General features: G+C 44.4%; 1 long non-coding RNA gene across 1 annotated transcript in view; it reads left to right on the top strand.

The window, feature by feature from the left end:
• Window positions 1–17,750, top strand: part of LOC130294494 (uncharacterized) — a 221,478-nt gene that overhangs the window by 189,021 nt on the left and 14,707 nt on the right. Inside the window, exon 4 of the long non-coding RNA XR_008848517.1 lies at window positions 5,278–5,376. This is a non-coding gene — a long non-coding RNA (uncharacterized LOC130294494). The remainder of the gene's footprint in view (window positions 1–5,277; window positions 5,377–17,750) is intronic.

The raw sequence follows: 17,750 nt of genomic DNA, 5'->3' as shown, positions 1-17,750 counted from the left end.
CAGGTTGAAGACCACTGATGAAGGGATTGACAGGGGGTGATGATGAAGGGGGGGATGATGACGGGGGTCTGGATGATGACGGGGGTCTGGATGATTACATGGGGGGGATGATGTATTTCCCACCCTAGGCTTATAGTCGAGTCAATAACTTTTCCTGGGTTTTTGGGGTAAAATTAGGGGCCTCGGCTTATATTCGGGTCGGCTTATACTTGAGTATATACTGTATATGTAAATAGAAAGTTATCAAGCTTGGGGTTATTTTAAGAGGACTTAGGGGCGATTTGATCACAAAGTATGAATGGACAATATAGAGATCTTTCTAGTGATCTTTTTTTTATTTTATTATGATTGCTTCAGGTACCCGTGCTCGGCCCTGCTGCTCAGGTGATGCTGTTAAATTAATTGTAGTCTTTGCCTGTTAATTTATATTGTTTTGCCTTTACCTTTCAGAAATGTACAGGATATTTGTTATGAGGCATGATACAGAGTATGTGATTATGGGAGGCCACACTAGCTAGGCCATATGTAGTGTTGTGGTGACTGGGTGAGGCAATGGTGTGACAGGGTCTGGTGGTATTAACCCTTGATTTATCGTGACGCCAGGGTGAGGTTGTTTTCTGAATGAGGCCCGGCCCAAAAACGGCAGGAAATAAATGGAATGTCCACAGCAGGATTTATGAGATAACTGGAACTTTTACTTAAACTTCTTGTGCAACAGTCTTTACAGTTAAACAGTTTCTCTTGAGGTAATCGGGATGCAGGATGCCTCACAGGCTTTGCTGGGACTAGTAGTCTTGAGATTTAAGCAGGCCCCTGTGCTACTAATTATATGCTCTGAGTTGAAAAGTAGTCACTAGGAATTGGTAGATAGAACTTGGTAACTCACGGTTTTAGTGGCTGCTGGTTCCTTAGGCTTTGGCCTAGGTGAGATGAATTGCTATATGCTGATTGTGCTTGGCAGAAATCCACGAGATAAGAGAGTGCAGGAACAAGAGAGTGAATTTAGAGACTACAGCCCCTCATATACTAAGAAGGCTGGACTTCAGCCCATTGGTGGAAAAGCCTGTAGGTCCTGAACCCAGAGAACTCTGGGTACATCACATGACAATATCACATGACCCCGGAAGGTCCTATATATTTGCACAACTTTATACATAATTAACAATATACTCCATACACTTACAATGCCTTATACGAGGTGAGCAAGGGGTAAGGTCTGCAGGAGAGCCCTGTGGAGTGGAGGAACTCTAACTGAGGGGACTTAGGACAGGACAAGGTCCTGTACCGGGAAACTGCAGTGTAGGGGAGGAGTTATTCAGTTTAGGAGTTTGGAGTCTGTGTGCAGAGCTCAGTGTGAGCTGCAGTGTGGAGGAGAGACAGCAGGAGTGTGAGGTGATTCAAGGGAAGCCTAAAGAAAATCTTCAAGCAAGCGACCATGCCATTCTGCAAGTGTTTCCCGCCCAAGAGAAGCTGTCATATCCTCGGGCTGTGTAGGTTAACGGTGCCCTGGCATCACAAAGTGATACATCTCATCACCCCGAGTCACGTACCATACCACAGACTGTCTAATCATTTTTTGCATGCACAAACACGATTCAGGTGTGTGCCATACTCATAGTGAAACCTCCAAGAGCTGTGTCTATACTGCGAAGAGCGCACGAGTGTGCAACAATTTATGCACCATTTCTGCTGTACGGTACTTTGTCTTTGAAAGTGTTTATTTCAAGAGGTGCTATGGAAAAAGAGGGGGATAAGAAATGTGTACTGTCGGCCATATTGTCTGCGAAAGCCGTGACCATAGACTCTGTTATCAGTTGCTATCAGCATGTGTAAGCAGCGAGGAGCAGGGGTTAACAGAGACCACACAAAGAGTGCAAAGAAAGCCTGCGAGACAAAAAGCCCTGCCCCCAGGCGTGGAACCAACATGCTGTGCCAAGTCCAAAGTGGAACCAAAAGGACCGCTCCCCCAATGCACAGGGGACACTTGAATAGGCTGCAAAGATGCAGTACTGTCGGTGGCCATTTTCTTGGAGCCCACTAAAAGACTGAAGAACTTTGCCTCCTGAGTACACTTGGTAATATGCAGAGAGAGAGAGAGTCCTAAGATGGCGGCGAACACTCAACAAGTTGCAGCGGCGGACGCAGAAGTGTTCACGGCTCTGTCCGTAAATCTCATCCCAGTGAAGAGACGTGTCCGCTCGCTGCACAAGTGAAAGATGACTTTGGCTGGCCATCCACTTCGATTGCGTGGTTCTTGGGCAGAAATGCGGATGACTCAAGTGTGAGTACTCAACCCTGTCCTCTTACTACAGCCCTGAAAGGGTGTCTACATGTCCGAAGCCAAAGCCCCAGCCCAGACCAAAATCGCCCCCACTGCCACAGTGGGTGTTTGGTGACGAGCCAGAACTGCTGTGGTACATGGAGGAAAACCTAATGCCGCTGCTCGGGAAGGCGCCACTCTCTGTCCCAACTACCGAGTCACTGGAGTTGGTCATGGCTGCTCCTGTATATGTTGCACCGTGAGAAGTTGCAGCTAACCACCACTGTGCCACAGTCCCCTGTTGGCCAGGTTTGGCCGGATGAGCAGGCACCAACATCCTTCGCAGCCCCAGTGGTGAGTGCTGCTTCAGTCCAAGTGGTTGTGACAGTCAGTCCCCAGATATCTGGGTCACACCTGTCCAGAGTGTCCTGGGTCCATACTATCAATGCACCGGCGGGTGCATAAGCAAGGGCACCACTACACCTCTCCCAACCAAGAAGGAGTGGCGACTGCCGCCAATGGCATTGCAAGTACCCTACAAACTAAAAGAAAAAAAGCTGACCATAGCTCTGTTGTTAAAACTTTACTGTTTAGGCATCTGAGCCTGTTGCTTCAGTTCCAGTTTGAAAGTTTATAAGTTCTGCAACATTCAAGAGATTTGCCTGGCATCTTGCCATGAAGAACCCACAATGCTTTTTGTATCCAGTTTAATACCGTGAACTTCTTATGTCTTTATATACCTTCCTTGTGTTATGCCTAACCACTTTAGTACCTTAAAATTGTGCCAAAAAATTTCTAATCAGGATTGTCTAGTGATGAGAGAAATGTAACCTAGATAGTATTGTTATTACGTCAATAATGTAACAATATTTTCAGTTGTGTATTTTAACCAGTATTGCCTAGTGATAAGAAAAATGTGTAACCTAGTCAGTCTGGTACAGTAGTCAGAAATGTATAACGTCTAGTGCATTATGTGTATGGTGTCTATATTATAAAATTGTCTCAGGTTAGGATTGTTGTTTGCTAATTGGTAAGTCTGTATGAGTGCCCCAGTCCATGCATGAAGATATATATGTATATATATATATATATATATATATATATATATATATATATATGCTGTTTATCTTAGGGGTGTGGTAGCGTGCCCGCATCTATAATGTCTTAGTCAGGATGTATTATTTTCTCTCTATTTGTTCTATGTTGTCCTTGTTAATTGTCTTCTGGATTGCATGAGGTGCCTTGGCTGAAATTTTGTGCAACAGAAGGTGTCTGTTTGTTTCTTGTTGTGTCCCTTCGGTGTGGCCCTGAGGTGTTCAACATTCTTCAGTCGTGGGGAGAAGATGCTATAAGCCAATGGGCCCCCCGTGGCTCAGGACCAATAGTCATGGAAAGTAGAAAGTCACCTTGTTTGTGAAAATGCGCACAACCCAAGGAAGATCTTAAAGAATTGTTACATGTGTGTTTGTCATGTCATGTTGGTATGTCTTAAGTGTTGTGCATGGTTCCACATTGAACAGTTTTCTAGCTCTGGGGTACTTTTAAGATCACAATAGATTGCAGTGTGATATTGAGCATTATGGATTTAGTGGGTAGTAATGAGCGGCCGGGGCCATATTCGAATTTGTGATATTTTGCAAAAATATGGAAGAATATTCGTCCTATGTTCGCAAAATTTGCATATTCGCTATGTTTGTTCTCTTTTTTCAATGTGAAAGATATAATGCGCATGTGCGATTATATCTTTCCACTAAAAGAAGGGAGGGATCAGTGTCCTCTGACTGGGAGTGCCAATATTCACGAATATTTGCATATTTGTAAAAAATAAAAAACAAATATTCGTCATTAGGAATATATATTACTATATTCTAACTATTCGCGAAATCGCGAAGTGCCGATCGATATTTGTGGTAAAAATATGCGTTTTCAATATTCGCGCTCAATTGTTTAATTTTTTTGTAACCATAATTCATGGTTGGATAAAAAGTAAATGTTCCAACTGTAACACATCATGGTTACAATATCACTATTATTCTCTGTGTAGTTCCAGCCTTGTTAGTAGAGTTTGTGACGATATATACGACTGACAATCCATAACATGGCCACTGTCCCCCCACACCACACCTACTAGCTGCAACAAGCCAACAGCAAGCTGGAGCCGTCCATGAAAAGCGGCTTCTCACTTGTCCAACACCTGCAAGACGTGACAGAGCTCTGACTGATGGATTCTCCAAGCAGTTTGTCAGATGAGATTGGAATTCACAGCTTCTCATTCCCATCATGTCAGCCTAGTATATTCCTTTCAGCAGCGGCCACCGCAGCTCCCAGGAGGCCCCCACCAGGCCAGGTGTTCAGGATGCCCCATATTCTGCCCTGACTGCTCATCAGTTATTTCTACCAGCTCCTGCAAACCTTCTCTCCCCATTGTGTGCAGCGTCACAGCCTTGTATTACATCCTCAGCACTATCACGTGTCCTGTATAGAAGTGCATTCTCTGCAGATATACAGTAGGAGGTCACTGTAACTGCTAGAATTGTGTAGCTAGGAAGCATCTCAGTTACTATAAATGACCCCCAGATTGTTCTCAATACCAGGGCAATCCCTCATGATAACAAAACATCCTTTGCTTTTCTTCTCTCTAGATGTAGAGTATCAGCTCCACCATGTGGTGTTCTGCCGGCAGGGCCTGTCAGCTGCTGTAAAGCCCCTGATAATTCTGAGCAGAGGTGTAGCTACAATAGATTCAGTCCTCCACCCTATATACGGATGCCTATACCAAGGCAGAGTGGCTTCTTGGCACCCCCTGAACCACCTAGCACCCAGGGCTTATGCCCCACCTATCCCCTCCTAGCCACGGCCCTTTTTGAGGATTATTTTTAATATCACCTATACATATTTTTAATTTCAATGTCTTCGCCATCCAACATATGTATTAAAATGTTTTGTGATGTGTGCCGGTTGATGACGTGCAGCAGATTTCCTATTACATTGTAAACTTGTTTTTATTGTACACACAGGACAGATCATCAGGAAGATCTAATAGGTTATTCCTGAATCATCATCCCATAAGGAATACACCCCAGGGTGCTAGTGGTTGGCTCCAAAGTCACCTTGAGGTAGGTCTTTCCTTTACTGGCCCCTTATGGCCCGTTATTCAGTGATGCATTGCAGTGATACAGGGCGGTTCAGTTAGTATTGTTGTCTCGTAGGGTAAGTTTTAGGTTCACACTTAGAGATTCTGAGTGTGACCTGAATCAGTCAGTTCTAGGACCATGTTGACATTGGCGTCCCCATAGGCGGCACTGTCTGCGGAGCGGATTCCGCCTAAAGAACGGACAAGACCATTCTTTTGGCGGCTGAATTTCTGAGGGGATTATCTGCCGCTAAAATTCAAGAGGAAGCCCAGAGGAAGCCCATTGCTGACTCTGTTGCACCGGAATTTCTGAGTGGAATTTCAAAACAGAATTCTGCTTGGAAATTGTATAGTGTGAACCGAGCCTAACAACATGTTTATTTTGTGTTCTTTAGATTCCTCCCAAACTCCAAAAAACATCCTCGTAACACAATCTGAAATTTAAATCGTGAGCCCTATTAATGTGTGTGATGACAATCTCTCTAAGAATATGTTGGTGTTATATGTAAGTCCCAACAAGCACGCCAAGGCAACGACATACAAACCATACAGAAAGACCACGGGGGGAGATTTATCAAAACCTGTCCAGAGGAAAAGTTGCCCAGTTGCCCATAGCAACCCATCAGCTTACCGTTTTCATTTTTGAAAAGGCCTCTGAAAGATGAAAGATGCAATCTGATTGGTTGCTATGGGCAACCAGTCAACTTTTCCTCTACACAGGTTTTGATAAACCTCCCCCTATGTGCCTATCGGGCTAGTATCACCCCTCTCTGTGAGTTATCTGTAAGTATATCACTGTATATGTATATATTGTGTATACTGCATAATAAAGTTGTCAAGTTTTTGATGTCCACAGGGGCTGTAGACGCACTGCGGCCTTTTCAATGTTTACCAGTGATCGTCTTTACAATGCCATTCTATTAGTAGGGATGGTGCAAGGAACTGCAGTGTTGCCCCATTCTAGTGAGCAAGGCAATGCTGCTGCGGTGGTCAACTCTTCCAACTGCTGAGAGTCAGACCCCCTCCATTCAAAAAAACAAACTGATAGGTGAATTTAGATTGCGAGCCCCAATGGGGACAGGGAACCAATTTGATTGTACAGCCCTGTGGAATCTGTGTGCTATATAAAATAAAGATATGAATTGTTAATAAAAATAATATGTAACATTGATAGCTTATCTGGAGAATAGGATATCAATCTGTAGCGGCTTCATACCCCTTAAACCTAGTATAGGGACCGCAGGACTGTGGATAGGAGTATATAGATGTCTGGAGCTCATGATAAGGGCCTAATTTTTATCTTATCTTAGGCATCTGGTGACCCCACACGCTCTGTGTACACCACTACACCAAGTTAATAGCTACACTGATCATTGTATTCCAAACAGTGCGCCTCCAGCTGTTGCAAAACTGCAACTCCCAGCATGCCCGGACAGCCAAAGGCTGTCCGGGCATGCTGGGAGTTATAGTTTTACAACTGCTGGAGGCACACTGTGTTGGAAAACACTGGTGTAGATAGCATGTGTATGTTTCCATGTGTGTTATCTGTATCTATATACATATATATATGTGTATACTGTGTATGTATGTATATACCGTATATACTCGAGTATAAGCCGACCCGAGTATAAGCCGAGACCCCTAATTTCAACCCAAAATCCCAGGAAAAGTTATTGACTCGAGTATAAGCCTAGGGTGGGAAATACCTCATCCCCCCCTGTCATCATCCAGACCCGTCATTAACATCCTCATCATCCCCTTGTCATCATCCCACACATCCCCCCTTCATCATCCCCTTGTCATCATCCCACACATCCCCTTATCATCCCACACATCCCCCCTTCATCATCCCCTTGTCATCATCCCACACATCCCCTTATCATCCCACACATCCCCCCTTCATCATCCCCTTGTCATCATCCCACACATCCCCCCTTCATCATCCCCTTGTCATCATCCCACACATCCCCTTATCCCACACATCCCCCCTTCATCATCCCCTTGTCATCATCCCACACATCCCCTTATCCCACACATCCCCCCTTCATCATCCCCTTGTCATCATCCCACACATCCCCCCTTCATCATCCCCTTGTCATCATCCCACACATCCCCTTATCATCCCACACATCCCCCCTTCATCATCCCCTTGTAATCATCCCACACACCCCCCCCCTTCATCATCCCCACCCCCCTTCATCATCCCCACACCCCCCCCCCCCTTCATCATCCTCTTCTCATCATTCGCCCTCAGTGGTCTTCAACCTGCGGACCTCCAGAGGTTTCAAAACTACAACTCCCAGCAAGCCCGGGCAGCCATCGGCTGTCCGGGCTTGCTGGGAGTTGTAGTTTTGAAACCTCCGGAGGTCCGCAGGTTGAAGACCACTGCGGCCTTCAACATGCGGACCTCCAGAGGTTTCAAAACTACAACTCCCAGCAAGCCCGGGCAGCCATCGGCTGTCCGGGCTTGCTGGGAGTTGTAGTTTTGAAACCTCCGGAGGTCCGCAGGTTGAAGACCACTGCGGCCTTCAACATGCGGACCTCCAGAGGTTTCAAAACTACAACTCCCAGCAAGCCCGGGCAGCCATCGGCTGTCCGGGCTTGCTGGGAGTTGTAGTTTTGAAACCTCCGGAGGTCCGCAGGTTGAAGACCACTGCGGCCTTCAACATCATCCAGCCCCCTCTCACCCCCTTTAGTTCTGAGTACTCACCTCCGCTCGGCGCTGGTCCGGTCCTGCAGGGCTGTCCGGTAAGGAGGTGGTCCGGTGAGGAGGTGGTCCGGGCTGCTATCTTCACCGGGGGCGCCTCTTCTCCGCGCTTCCGGCCCGGAATAGAGCCGTTGCCTAGACAACGACGTATCTGCGTCGTTGTCAAGGCAACGTGACTATTCTGAGGCCGGGCCCGAAGCGCTTAGAAGAGGCCTCCCCGGTGAAGAGAGCAGCCCGGACCACCTCCTCACCGGACCACCTCCTTACCGGACAGCCCTGCAGGACCGGACCAGCGCCGAGCGGAGGTGAGTACTCAGAACTAAAGGGGGTGAGAGGGGGCTGGATGATGTTGAAGGCCGCAGTGGTCTTCAACCTGCGGACCTCCGGAGGTTTCAAAACTACAACTCCCAGCAAGCCCGGACAGCCGATGGCTGCCCGGGCTTGCTGGGAGTTGTAGTTTTGAAACCTCTGGAAGTCCGCAGGTTGAAGACCACTGCGGGTGGGGGAGTTCACTCGAGTATAAGCCGAGGGGGGTGTTTTCAGCACGAAAAATCGTGCTGAAAAACTCGGCTTATACTCGAGTATATACGGTATATATTTGTATACTGCATAATAAATGTGGACGTGCATTGATGCCATGTCCAGTTGCATTGTAATGCTTAGAACCTGTCCCTGTAGTTTAATACTCTAGTGTGGTGAGGGTGTGATGAGGGCAGATGGAATTACCCTAGGGGCAGATGGCATTAACCCCTTGTGTTTGTGATGCCAGGGCGTGGTTTAACTTCTTCACCACCCGAAGGTATACCGCAGGATCCTGGGCTAGATACGGGGCAAATAATGACTCCGATGCCAAGTTATGGGACAACGGCAGCTTTAGGCTAAGTTTCCACTAGTTTTTTTTTTCTGGCAGTTTTTGGAATACAGCCGTTGCAGTTTTTGAGCCAAAGCCAGAAGTGTATTCAAAAGGAATAGGACATATAAAGGAAGGACTTATACTTCTCCTCCCTTTTGGATCCACTTCAGATTTTGGCTCAAAAACCGCAGTGACTGTATTCCAAAAACTGCCAGAAAAAATACCAAGTGGAGACTTAGCCTTACTGAGGTAGACAGGTGTAACAATTTAGCTAGGCCCACAGAGGTGACCAGTGACTTCAGAGACCTTAGGGCTCGCTGGGACTTGTAGTGGACTTGGACAATTTGATGCAGGACCACGTTGACTTGACACAGTTTAATCTTGACTGACTTGACTGGGACTGACTAGACAGACTTCACCCCGTTTTGTAGCTGACCAGGTTTTGACGTTCAGCTGTGGAGTAGTGGATGCGTGGCTGTGTGGTAGACTTTAGGCCTCCTCAAGACACCAGACACTCTCTCGGGACTTGTCCTCACTGTTCCTCAGCATGCTTTAAAACTGAAACTAACTAGCTCCTCCCAGGGGTTTATATGGGGGAGACTCTGGAGGGGTCCCATAGGTCACTCTATAGGTAACATTGTCACTGGTACCTTCCTTGGTTACAAAACTTAGCAACATTACTTAAAGGTATATGAGAAGTTATGTACATTACAATAGATAACACAGGTGGTAGTTATCTACTTAGGGAACACAGACAAAAGGGGGCCCAGGAGTCACTGAATGGAGTTCACCTGACAGGGCAGCAATGGTACAGGGGTGCAACTCCTGTACTGGGCCACCACACTAGCAACATCCCTGCTTTTTGCTGTTTCCTAACAGGGGGCGCTGTCCTTCGCTTCATATATATATATATATATATATATATATATATATATATATATATATAAAGATGAATATAGGCAGCACACCAGGGTTAGTGCACAATTAAAGTGCTTTTATTCCAAGGAATATTTATATATCTGTGGTGTCCTGATACCGGATTGCATCCGTTACCTTGTGGTGAGGTCCCCAAAGACAGAGTCCCTAGGTACCGGTGGGGTCCTCATCAATAGTTAGCCCCTTGTCACCCCTTTAATAGTTAAAATTATTCAAATTCAATGTGTAAATATGTAAATAAAGTGTACTTACCTTGTTGTGGTGTCGCAGGACCTGCGGGTCACGTGATGCGTTCCAAAACTCTATGGTTTTCTGGTTCAAGGACCTTTGGAGGAAGTCAGTTGATCCCCCACCATGCATTGTAACGGTGAGTGACAGCTGACACGGACCAATCCAAAACGGCCCTGCCCATATAAGGGAGCAGCGGCCATTACTCATGCTCTTTCCTTGTGGGCTACTGATGGAGGAGGATCTGCGCAGCTGTCATCAGCAGTGACTAGGCCCAAGCCTTGCGGCAACGGCCATCTTTACAAAACTGTGAGTTATCTCAATCCCTGTTAACTCTGCAAGATCACCGGACCTAAATAGACCCCTAAATCCGGACGGATCTCTGCACCAATCCTAATTCTAATAATCCTTTGGATAAGTCAATGGTCCTCAGCATCTGTCAATCACTGCCGTGCTGTATAGAGACTGCATTGCTAAGACTGTTGCTGTCAATTGGATGTACCGCAAGTACCTCAGTAAAGTTTATGCAAGTTCAAGTTCATCTCTATTGTAAACCTCCATTCATTTAAGCACGCACCTATCGTTTCTGGGAAGGGTGGCGATAGGCCAAAGATTTACCTCAGCGTATTAACCCTCACCCTGGCGTCACGAGTGACAAGGGTTAAATTAACCCCTCATATACCGAAGCAACACCCCAACTACACTACACCCCAGGAGATTCGTAAGTTTTGTGCCCGGCTGATTGTGGTAAAGCCGTGTTTCCCATAGACTCCTAGTGTAGGGGGACTGCAGATCCTTACACGTCCATTTTATGTATATAACCTTATATTTATAGGACTCTCTGCTAAATGTTGCACTTATCAGGTGTATGCGCCTGAACCTTGTTGGAGTGTTAATAAATGTATCATAAAGATGTATATGGTTCTTGTACACAAGAAAAATAGCTTCATGTCTGTGTACATAAAAAGTAAGTAAAGGTTGTACACAGAAAATAGCCCGCTATATGCACGTGTACACCAAACACAAAAATGTAAATAATACTTGTACACATGTACATGCAAAGGTATAAGCATGCTAAAAGGTGTTTTAGTAGTTGCTCAATGGGTGACTTTCTTGGCTTCTCCGAGAGTGACATTGTTTCTAGTCACCAATTGCTAGCACCTGTCTCAACAAAAATAACAGGGTAACTCACCCTTAAGATAGTACTTGCACACATAGTACTCTAGACTACTCACTTAAATGTACTACTTCAGTCTACTTCAGTACATACACAAAAACAAAATGTATCTCACATTCAAGAAACACTTAGGAATTGTAGCCTATTGATTCCCAATTCCTGCCACTGTTAGGTACACTCATTTTTCTCTTTTCTGTATTACGTGTGTGAGATGCTCTACCTGGACAGTAGGTGCTCTTGCGAGTATAGAATTAAACACGTAGTTCTAAAGGTAACCTAGGTAGGTTATTTTGAAGTGATCTAGGGGTAAGTAGAGTGTAGCCGATAGACCCTAGCAGCCAAACTTACTGTGACCTATTTTCCGGCTAGCCAGTATACCTTTCGTGTACTAACAGGTAACTCATTGTTGGCAAAAAGAAAAAGGTGAGAGATTCCAAAATGTTTAGTCAGCTTGAAGCTAGATGTATAGAGAGCTGTACTAATGTCTAGTTAGCCTCATAAAATGTGTAAGAGAGCTAAAACAAAATGTTTTAGGAGCTAGCAACTAAATATCAGATAGCTGCCTAATTGTCTATTAAGCTTTAAAATGTATAGTAAGCTTAATTAAAATGTCTATGAAGCTAGAAACTAAAGGTCCAGATAGCTTCATAATTGTCCAGATAGCTTCATAATTGTATTGGAAGCCTTTATAAATGTCTAGTAGGATTACTAGTCTAAAAATGTTTAAAATGCTGAGAAAAATATCTAGTAGGTTTAAAAGTACCTAATGTGTATAAAAGTTTTGTCAGGATATAGATTCTGTCTAGTTAACAATCCTGTTCTACATGCCCTAGTCCCTCTGCCTTAGGGCACAGGCGTCGGGGTTGACTTGTTGGACAGGCATCCGTTACCTTGTGGTGAGGTCCCAAAAGACAGAGTCCCTAGTTACCAGTGGGGTCCTCATCAATAGTTAGCCCCTTGTCACCCCTTAAAATTATTCAAATTCAACGTGTAAATATGTAAATAAAGTGTACTTACCTTGTTGTGGTGTCGCAGGACCTGCGGGTCACGTGATGCGCTCCAAAACTCTATGGTTTTCTGGTTCAAGGACCTTTGGAGGAAGTCAGGTGATCGCCCACCATGCATTGTAACGGTGAGTGAAAGCTGACACGGACCAATCCAAAATGGCCCTGCCTCTGCCCATATAAGGGAGCGGCGGCCATTACTCGTGCTCTTTCCTAGTGGGCTGCTGATGGAGGAGGATCTGCGCAGCTGTCATCAGCAGTGACTAGGCCCAAGCCTTGCGGCAACGGCCATCTTTACAAAACTGTGAGTTATCTCAATCCCTGTTAACTCTGCAAGATCACTGGACCTAAATAGACCCCTAAATCTGGACGGATCTCTGCACCAATCCTAATTCTAATAATCCTTTGGATAAGATAAGTCAATGGTCCTCAGCATCTGTCAATCACTGCCGTGCTGTATAGAGACTGCATTGCTAAGACTGTTGCTGATAATTGGATGTACCGCAAGTACCTCAGTAAAGTTTATGCAAGTTCAAGTTCATCCCTATTGTGGACCTCCATTCATTTAAGCACGCACCTATCGTTTCTGGGAAGGTGGCGATAGGCCAAAGATTTACCTCAGCATATTAACCCTCACCCTGGCGTCACGAGTGACAAGGGTTAAATTAACCCCTCATATACCGAAGCAACACCCCAACTACACTACACCCCAGGAGATTCGTAAGTTTTGTGCCCGGCTGATTGTGGTAAAGCCGTGTTTCCCATAGACTCCTAGTGTAGGGGGACTGCAGATCCTTACACGTCCATTTTATGCCACATATACATTTTATGCCACATATACCGAAGCAACACCCCAACTACACTACATCCCAAGGCAGTTATCACATATATATATAAAATAAAAAATAATTATTGTGTTTACATTTTTCTGTGTCTTCCGCCTAGTTTTTGAGGTATCAGGCACCTCATGTTCCAGGCACTGAACAGTTTTGCAGAAGAATATTGATATAATATCCCTGGCAGTGAAGCAGTTAATAAGACTTGGACTTATTCATTTGCGAGGTCTCTGCCAAAATCCATTTTATAACCCCTGAAATGTAGTCACTTAGCGGTGGTTCACTGTTCTTAATGGAATACGGGTCATTCATAAGAGAAGCGATCTTGCGCTTGTTCACAGAATAATCAGCTGTACGATTTTATGACTAACAAGTGGCATCTTCCATTGTGGTAGTAAAATACGTGTAATGAGTGCGTGAGTGCAGAGGGTGACGCCAGCGCTGGCATTGCTGCAGCTCTGCGCCCGTACCTCATAGGGCTTCAGGTGGAAACAATAACCAGGATCTGCCAATTATTACAGAACCGCTTCAGACAGTTATGATGATAAGCAGCACAGCAGTCGTGTTATTCTGAATGGTTATGTTACCAATTTTAAGCTGTTAAACTACTATATTTCCTTCTATATACAGCACTATAACTACTATAATACTGCCTCCTTTGTACAATAATAAAACTACTATAATACTGCCTCCCATTTTAAAGAATGTAACTCTATAATTCTGCTCCCAATGTACAAAAATGTAACTAGTATCGGAACGTCGCTGCTCTATGTTACACTTTTTTTGATGGAATAAACTCACTAATTTTTTCACTATATGAAGTGCTGCACTACTTTTTACTTTTATGGAATTGGAGGGACCCATGGACTGATCCTTTTTTAGTTACCTGCACCCTGCTATTTATCCATTTTTACATTGAGAGTGCTGATGTGCCTTTATTTTTATATGTTTATATGTATATATATATATATATATATATATATTCAGGGGTCAAGTCCTGGGAAAAAAAAGTATGGGAACTCTTCCACTCAAGGGCTGGTCCTCCAGGACTCCTACTAATGGGAACGGTGTTCCTGTTGTGAAAAAAGTGCAAGCACTCACTTCCCACGCATTCCTGCAGGACTTGAGCCCTGTATATACTATAATACTGTAATACTGCCCGCTATGTACGAAAAAAGCCACAAAAATATTGCCCCCTATATATTATACTATAACTACTATAATGCTGCCTCCCCATGTACAAGAATATAACTGCTATAATACTGCTCCTATATACAAGAATATAACTACTATAATACTGCTCCTATACACAAGAATATAACTACTGTAATACTGCTCCTATGTATAAGAATATAACTACTATAATACTGTCTCCTATGTATAAGAATATAACTACTATAATACTGTCCCCTTTTTACAGGAATATAACAACTATAATATTGCCCCCTATGTACAAGAATATAACTACTATAATACTGCCTCCTATAAACAAGAATATAACTACTATAATACTGCTCCTATATACAAGAATATATCTACTATAATACTGCTCCTATATACAAGAATATAACTATTATAATACTGCTCCTATGTACAAGAATATAACTATTATAATACTGCTCCTATACACAAGAATATAACTACTATAATACTGCTCCTATGTACAAGAATATAACTACTATAATACTGCTCCTATATACAAGAATATAACTACTATAATACTGCTCCTATGTACAAGAATATAACTACTATAATACTGCTCCTATACACAAGAATATAACTACTATAATACTGCTCCTATGTACAAGAATATAACTACTATAATACTACTCCTATATACAAGACTATAACTACTATAATACTGCTCCTATATACAAGAATATAACTACTATAATACTGCCTCCTATCTACAAGAATATAACTACTATAATACTGCCTCCTATATACAAGAATATAACTACTATAATACTGCTCCTATATACAAGAATATAACTACTATAATACTGTCCCCTATATACAGGAATATAACAACTATAATATTCCCCCCTATGTACAATAATATAACTACTATAATACTGCCTTTGCCCCCGCCCCCTCAATGCAAGTCGTGACCTCACGACTCCGCCCCTGTGTGACATCCGGCCCCGCCCCATCAATGCAAGTCTATGGGAGGGGGCGTGACAGCCGCCACGCCCCCTCCCATAGACTTGCATTGAGGGGCGGGGCCTGATGTCACACAGGGGCGGAGTCGTGATGTCACGATCTTCCGTCCCCGTGGTCGGGAGCCAGAACCTCCAGAACTTCCGGAAGTGGATACAGTGGGTGCTGCATGCTATATTGCGGAGGTCCCCAGCGGCGGGACCCCCCGGGATCAGACATCTCATCACACCCTCACACCCTCAGTCACACCCATAACCACACCCTCAGCCACATCCCTAACCATGCCCATACCTGTCCAGGCATGCTGGGAGTTGTAGTTTTGCAACAGCTTGAGGCAGCCTGTGTAGGAAACAATCTCTATTAATTGTTGGCATCAATACATAGTTCAGACAATTCCTGCAGGTATATCATGATCTATACATCGTATACCCCCACAAGAGATAAGTGGTTTTCAATATTTTCAGGACAGTACATTATTTTCTACACAACAGCAATTGGGTCTCATTACTTTGTGACTTTTCCACAGGACATCCGTGATTTATATCTCCCAGCAGGACATTGAAGGTGCACAGCACCAACCTTGTTTACAAACAATCCAACTGAATACTCTGTTTGTATCCATTACCGGCAACTTTTGTTTTCAACTCAGGACTAGTGTTGCTCGCGAATATTCGCAATTCAAATATTATTCGCGAATATCGCATATTCGCGAATTCGCGAATTTCGCGAATATAGCACTATATATTCGCAATTACGAATATTCGTATTATAATTTTTTTTTTTTCACAGTACACATCACAGTGATCACCCCTCTCTGCTTCCAGCTTGTGTGGTGTAAAGAAGGCTGTAATACTACTGTGTGAGACTGGTGTGCGAATTTTCGCATATGTTAATTTTTGTATATGCTAATTTTCGTATATGTTAATTTTCGCATACGTGCATTTTTCGCATTTGCGAAAATAAAACGAGAATATTACGAATATGCGAATATTCACGAATATATGACGAATATTCGTCCATATATTCGCGAATATTCGCGAATTCGAATATGGCCTATGCCGCTCAACACTACTCAGGACACTCACCATCAACTCACTTTCAACTCACCATCTTTTAGTAGTTAAGTCCAGGGCTCAAGTCCTGCAGGAACACGTGGGAACTGAGTTCCTGTACTTTTTCAACAGCAGGAACACAGTTCCCATTAACAGGACCAGCCCTTGAGTGGAAATCTTTGGTGAGTTCCCACCCTTTTTTTTTCCAGGACATTTTTCCCTCTGTTGTTGCCCTGATCAGACCATCCACTGCCCCCAGCTCAGCTGAGTTGCAGTTTTGGCAACCATATACGGCTTCCTTATATCTACGCAATATGGTTACTGGCCAACCAGTGTGACGTGTCCCACTCAGACTCCTGGATTTCTGACAGTGTCCTCTAGGCATTGTAGGCTCTCTGTCTTGCCGCTCACCCAGTTGGTGGGGTGATGATGTAGTGCCAGACGTGCCAGCACATCCTGCCATGCTACCTCCCAGCAGAAACTACTCTCTTGAAGTCACAATGGCCGCCGGCCCCAGAAGACTTCATGGCTCAGAAAACAAAGTGTGCAGAGCAGGGAAGTTTATATCAGTATCGGGACATGAGGGGGCAATTCCGGGAGGGCATGACGTGACCCCACAAACGGGAATGTCACGCTGGGTCAGGGGCAGTTGGAAGGTATAGTCACAGTGCTCAGTGAGGTATCATATATAATGTCAGTACATAGTACATTACCAGCACTGTCAGATCTCCCCTCATCAGCATGTCCCATATGCACAGAAGCAGAGGCTGTAAATATAATCATCACTGCTTATCTTACATGCGCTGTCCGGAATCCCCAGCACTCCACACCCCCTCTGGCACTTCAGTTCTCCCAGTTAATCCTTTTAGGCTCTCCACTGGGTCTGTGTCACCCAATCATGCAACTACAGGCACCCACAGCAAGCAGGCAGCATTTAGTATAGTGACCCTGTGGGCCTCCTAGCTTAGGGGTCCGCTTACAACTGTGACTGCTGTGACCTTTATTGCTATGTCACTGCTACCGTCCACATGATTTAAAACACGATCCATCGAAGCATGCTCCGGTCCGTATACTCACATATCCATTTTAGGCACTTTTGCATGGGCCCTATGCAAGCTGTGAGGCTATGTGTGATCTGACACCATTCTATCCTAGCCAGAACTTTTTTTTTTAGCAATTTGCTCAATAGAAGCTCTTCTGTGGGATCAGACTGGACAAGCTAGCCTATACCTTTCCCTTCCACTCCCACACACCAATGAGCCTTGGGTGCCCATAACCCCATTTTTTTCTGGTTTCAACCTCAACTTCAAGAACTGTCTGGTCACGTTCTCCTAAAATATTCCCACCAACAGGAGCCACTGTCACCAGATAGCCATGTTGTTCCCTTTAATGGTGGATGGTTGT

Source organism: Hyla sarda, chromosome 10, assembly GCF_029499605.1.
Source record: "Hyla sarda isolate aHylSar1 chromosome 10, aHylSar1.hap1, whole genome shotgun sequence".
Taxonomy (NCBI): Eukaryota; Metazoa; Chordata; class Amphibia; order Anura; family Hylidae; genus Hyla; species Hyla sarda.
The sequence above is the reverse complement of the archived record's forward strand: the minus strand, read 5'-3'. Positions and strand labels throughout refer to the sequence as shown.